The sequence below is a fragment of the Camelina sativa genome, chromosome 5 (assembly GCF_000633955.1).
Source record: "Camelina sativa cultivar DH55 chromosome 5, Cs, whole genome shotgun sequence".
Classification (NCBI taxonomy): domain Eukaryota; kingdom Viridiplantae; phylum Streptophyta; class Magnoliopsida; order Brassicales; family Brassicaceae; genus Camelina; species Camelina sativa.
Window position 1 is genome coordinate 34,348,887 of NC_025689.1, and position 6,436 is coordinate 34,355,322.

Here is a 6,436-nt window from a genome sequence, read left to right on the forward strand (position 1 = left end):
AAAAGTCTGTCCATCAATAGTAGGAGCTCTCCTCAGCTTATCCATCTCAAAATGCATACTCAATCCATCCACATTCAGTGTTATGTGTCCCTTCTGCACATCAATGACTGCACCAGCTGTAGCCAAGAAAGATCTTCCTAAGATAAGAGGATCTTTAGGCTCTTGATCATACTTCAGCACCACAAAGTCAGTGGGAATCATGAAGTTGCCAACCTTAACTGGAATATCCTCTAAAACACCTTCAGGAATTCTTCGGGAGCGATCAGCCAAGATAAGAGAAATCTGAGTTGGCTTGAATTATGTCATCCCAAGTCTCACAGCAACAGAATGTGGCATCAAGTTGATGCTAGAGCCAAGGTCACAAAGTGAGTGAGAAAACCTTCCTGCTGAGATTGAGCAATCAAGTACAAAGCTTCCAGGATCTGTGAGACAACCACCTCCTGTTTCTTCTCTATCTTCCTCTGAACAGGCTGGTTCAACAGAATTGCACTGACATCCTTAGTAAGCACTGCTCCTTCCTCAGGGCTCAAACCATTTGATACCATTCTCTTGACATAGCGCTTAAGTGGTGGTGAAAGCTTCACTGCATCAAACAATGGCATCTCAATCATCACCTTATCCATCATCGCCTTCCATCTAGCTTCCTTCATCTCCTGCTTAGACTTTTTTGGCTTGGGAAAAGGAACCTTAGGCTTGTAGACCCTTTCAGCAGCTGGAACCTGAGATTTTGCAGTTTCTGGGTTCGTCTGAGAGGAGTGTCGACCGACACCCAGGTGGTGTCGATCGACACCATCATCTGAAACCGAGAGATTTGTCGATTTCTCTTCTTTTACTGGAGAAGCAATTTCACCATCATCTTCATCTCGCACTGATATGGCATTGTAAGCATGTCTAGGGTTTGACTCAGTTCTTGCTGGAAGAACACTCTCTTGTCGTTTAACAGACCCAGCAGTCTGTGCAACTTGAATCTCCAGCTTCTTAACATGAACATTCAATGCATCAATCTTCCCATTCAGCTCAGTGTAGACATTGTCAATCTTCCCATTGAATGTCACTGTCAATTGCTCATGTCCTTGCAAAAGCTGCTCAAGCATGGCTTCCATTCTAGTCTCTGAAGAATTCTTAAGAGGTGGGGACTGATAAGATGAGTTCCCATATGTCCTTGTATAGCCATTGTTCTGTTGTTGCTGCTGATACTCTGGCTTGGAAGTGTAGCCTGAAGAGTTCCCACTGTAAGGCCTAATGCCTTGCTGATTTCCAAACCGCTGTCCCTGACTCCCATACACATAGTTCACATATTCCTCTTGGTGTCCTTGATCAGGTTCTGACTCATATGTCTCAACCTCAGCAGCAAAATGAACAGATTTTTCTTACCCATAAGGAGATTGTGCACTGAATCCAGCTTAGCATTAACAGAAGCTAACTGGTTTGAATCAAATCCTCCATGCAATCTCTTCCTTTCAGCATCTGCTCCCTTAGTGCTATTGCTAGAAGCCAAATTCTCAATCAAAACTTCAGCAACTTCTGGAAATCTTGTTTTGAAATTCCCATGACTTGCAGCATCCAAAGCTAACTGATACTTCCAATCACATCCAAAGCTAACTGAATCTTGTCTAGGAGGCATGCATCTGAAACACCAAAGAGAAGAAAAACAAAAACGTGTAAGTAAAAAAATAAAAATAAAATATTTAGACAAAATCTAAAACTCAAATCTAATGGTAGGTCAAAGAGTCCCCGGCAACGGCGCCAAAATTTGATATGCTCAAATTTACCCTAGAGCTACTCTCTCAAATTAAGAGATCAATGCAGTACTTAGGGGTCGAATTCCACAAGGACTCAAGACTACACAATAAATTATAGAGTTTTTCAATTATGCTAAACAAATTAAATTAAAATTGAAATAGCAATGCAAAATATTAAATAAAGCTATTGTAAATTCAGAAGATCAAAAAGCTAGGCCTAAGGAATTTCTCAGAAAATTATGAAATATTAAATCAATCAATAAATTAGGATTCAAGCAATTAAGAACAGATCTAGAACTCTAAACACTTTTGTAAATTAAATCAGTTCTCACTGCAAATAATATCTAAATTTAAAACCAGAAAATCCAAATCTCTTTGTAAAATTCTAGGTTAAAAATCAGCAATAAAATCAGGTTTAGATTGTTCACAAAATTATTAAATCAAATCTCTTTGCAAGAAATAATTTTGCTCATCAAAAGGTTTTATCAGAAAAATCAGTTATATTCTCATATCAATTTATTTTCCTAGGGTATTAATTCTAGATGGCCAATCAAGGATTAATATGAAGAACAACCTAAGATGAAGATCTAGATAGATAATGAATCCTAAATAAACAGATCTAATAATTCATAAAATCCCTGTGAAAAACCCTAAACCTAACAAGCAAACTACTCAGACATAATCATTGAAAAACAAAACATCTTTCTGAATAACATGCAAATAGAGATTAAAAGAGTAAGAAGGAGTTTAGAAATTCTTCTCTACAAAGCAAATCTCTCTCCAATAGCTCTCAAAAATCTCTCAGGGTTGCAGGAAAAATAAAACTTGACAGAATAAAACTTAAGGGTTTGCAAAAACCTAAAAACTATATATATATGTCCTAAAACACGCCAGGGACTTATATTGCAATTTTGGAAGACTTTGGGGCAGAATTGTAAAACTTCCAATTTTGTGATTCTCTCGTCGGGTAGACAGGAGTGTCGATCGATGCCCTCTTGTGTGGTGTCGATCGATGCTCCTCATAGGATCAGATCGATGCTCCTCATAGGATCAGACTCCAAATTGATTTCCTTCGGTTAAATGCTCCAGAATCATCCAAATTGCTCCACTTTGCTCATTTCATGCTAAAAACCTGTAAAGACTCAAAAACAATCTAGAAACAAATGAAAAGACACTAAAAGATTCCTTATATCATGGTTAAAAACCATAAAAACCATGATATATCAGGGCGCATAGAAAATGTATTTGATTTATTGTAATGTATATATATACATTAAAAAAAAAAACTATTTTACTTTTTTTTTGTCAACTGATATTATTGAAACTTGAAAGGATACATGGTGAGTTACAGCAAACTAAACCGGCGGAAAACAAAGATATCCCCGGAGTCTAAAGCCCAAAAGAGGGAAGCTAAGCCGGCGAACAAACAGAAGTTCTCGGAAACATAAAACGAAACCAAAGTAAAATTACAAAGAAGAGAAATTAAACCCAAAAAAGAGGATGAACCCTTAAAATAAAGAATTAGGCAACCAGGCATAACCCTTACACATATACTAGTCTTAGAAAGCAAGAAAAAACTCTTCTCCTCAAACACTTGGATGAGAACTACCAAGGATGCCCACGGCCAATCCCAAGCTAAGATCAACCACCTCCTATCATGAAGAGAACCAATCTCTAGTAACAAAACCAAAGACTTCATAACCCGGCAAGCAAAGACTCGAAACGCTTACGAATGCGACGATGACGACAACTGCATCCAGAATCATCTGTGTAGAAGCCTTACAAAAAGCAGTCAGACCTCAAAAGATCTGCAAAGCAGGACAAGGAGCGCAGTCTAACCAGCGCAGTCTAACCTCTCCATAAACCCGAACTCAAAAGAGCACAGAGAAGGAATGAAGAAGCTATCAACCACAAAGATCAAACAACCAAGAGAAGAGCCCACTGCAAACAACTAAGACTAGTAGAACTTCTAAGCAAACCGAAGCCTAATCTTAGAAAGGCAAACATCCTTAAGAGAAACAAAGGCTGGAAAAGTAGACCAAGGGTGGACGAGACAAAGGCTGGGTGGATAAAACGCAATCACAATCAAACAACACAAGCGGCTTCAAACGACGAGAACACATGAACGGAAGCAAACGAAGGGAAGGGTCAGGTTGATATATTATTCTTCGAGTCGTACCGTGGAACTAAAAGCTCCGGAATTAAAACCATCAACTTGCAACCACAAAACCCAACAATGACCAATCCTACCGCAAAGACAAAACCCCAGATCGAGACTCAAACCAACCACAAGATTCCCCAATCAAGGGCCAAACATCAACCACATCTACTACACTAAACACCTAACCCTAGCTAAACGGTACAGTAGCAACTGATGATACCAGATCAAACGGTTACAAACTCGGCACAGCAAACAGGGGACAAAGTAAGGAAGACAGTAGAGACGAACAGGATACCGAGATTCTGAAGGGTCGAGATCCAAAGGAGCAAAGATTTGTCGAACAAAGGAGGTGGAAGAACCGTCACAAAGAGAACCAGGAGCCTCCATTTTTGCGTATACCCAACAAAGAGAATTAGCGGTCATAATTGAGCCTAGCCAATGTTCTCTTCCGTGAATCGCAAACACAAACAGCAACCTGGGCACACCAGCAACCAACAGATCCTAAGAATCTGAAACCCCGGATACAATCTCGCTCAGATCTGAAGCTCCACATCTGCAACTCCATATCGCCAAAAACCACCATGCTTCCACCACCGCAAGATACAAATACACAGACTAAAAATTAAGCATGAAATTAAAAGGGGTGACCGACGCCGGCGCTATATGAGCCGCCACGCGCCGGTCGGAAGCTTGACGAAGGTTGTTTATTACAGGAAGCGGCGAGAGAGAAAGGTATATTTTTTAGGTTTTTCTGGAAAAATGTTTTGTGGGGGTTTATATCATTCTTTAGAAAAAAAAAACTATTTTACTTGCATCCATAAAAAATAAAAAAGAGTAACATATTCATGGAACAAAATAAAACAAGTAACTGAGTAAGTGTTCCCAACAAGAACTGGTTTTTTTGTCAGAATTTTCAGGTTTACGTACGATAGTCATAGATTGCACTCAAAAACCCAACGTGGCGAAAAAAAGATTTTGAGGTTGTGAGATGTATCCAATTAAACTCAAAAGGCAAATCAGTACTTAATTTTGATAATTAAGATTTTTTTTTTTTTTTTTTTTGGATTTACTTCTCTTTCGCATTTTTGTCCTCACATACATTTTTTCTTGAAGATCTTAAATTATTTTTGCTTCCAATATTTTCTTACATCTGTTTTCTTGAGTAAAATCTTTATACATTAGCAAAACATCATCATGCTTTGGAGAATGATTCCACAGAGTCTCAAGATATATAAGGCGACGGTATAATTTGTCTAAATTCATGTATTGTTGAAGGTCCGCCGTGCGCGACGGCCGTTTTCGGTGGCTAAAATCTCATGTCTTTGCCTCCATTGCTTGTAGACGGCGGTGGATGAAGGTGGAGGCTCCGATTTCCGGTCCTTGCGTCTCGCATCTCAATCGGCAGAGCAAGCTGTGTTTGTAGATCTGTTTTCAGGTCGCCTTCTTCCTGGTGTTTCCGGCGGTCGAGTGTGCTATCCTTGGCTATGTCGTGGTGTAGCGTGTACTCTTTGCTCGGAATCATTTTTTCCAAGATCTATCTTGGTCTAACCGCTGCGTTTCGGCTCGTGTCTGCCGGAGGTAAGGGTTTCTATGTGTCGGTTTGTTTGCTTTGAGGACAGCTTACTGCCACACGCTTGAAGCTTCTGTCCACTCCGTTCGTGTCGAATTCGTGTGTTGGAGTTTGATTCGGGAGGCTTTCTTTGGCTCTGTGGTTGATTCGATGCCTTGGTTGGTGTTGTTCGTCGACTCTTTTGAGCTTCTGATGCCTCGGCCTCTCATTTCTGGTCCTCCTTCACATAGGTTTTTAGAGCATGGCTACTATTTGGTTGCTTTTACCTCATCTTTTTCGTGAGTCTTGACTTAGGAGAATGATGTCTCTGTTGGCATCTTCTGCTTGAGGACAGTAGCAGGATTATTAGGAGCTTGCTTTCTCCTTGCTGGTTAAGCTTCCTCATCGAATCAGTTGGTCTTTTGCTCCTTTGTGTAGCTGCCGTGGTGTTTGATAAGTAGAGGAATTAGTTATCGGTGATAGCTTGCTTTTCTCTCCTTTTGAGAACTCCGTAGGTATACCAATTTATTTGGTTTGGTTCAAAGCATGTTTATGTTGTGGCTTCCTATTGTTATTGCCTTTGTTTGAAGATTGCTTTGCTTTGCGTACTCGCCTCTTCTTGCGACTTGTTTGTGTTATAGAGAAGCTAGTAGGGCCATCGGCTTCTGGTGTAGTATTGAATGGTATTATTTTGCTCTGAGCTGCTGACTTCGAGGATGAACTTGGTTAGAGGGAGCTTGCACCTTTTGCTTTTTTGGTGTGTGAGGTTCCGTTCTGAGAAAGCTCATGGATTGAAACGAAAAATCAATCTCACATAACGCAGGGGGAGTTTGTGATCGATGATTTGGAGTTTTACCGTTGACGGCTTGGTCTCGGGCCTCCTGCGAAAGGTTTCTATAGCTAGTTATTAGTCATATCGAGGTGTCTTACAATCTGCATCAGCCCTTCTCCTTTTGCAACTCATTCGGGAAGGACAATATAAAC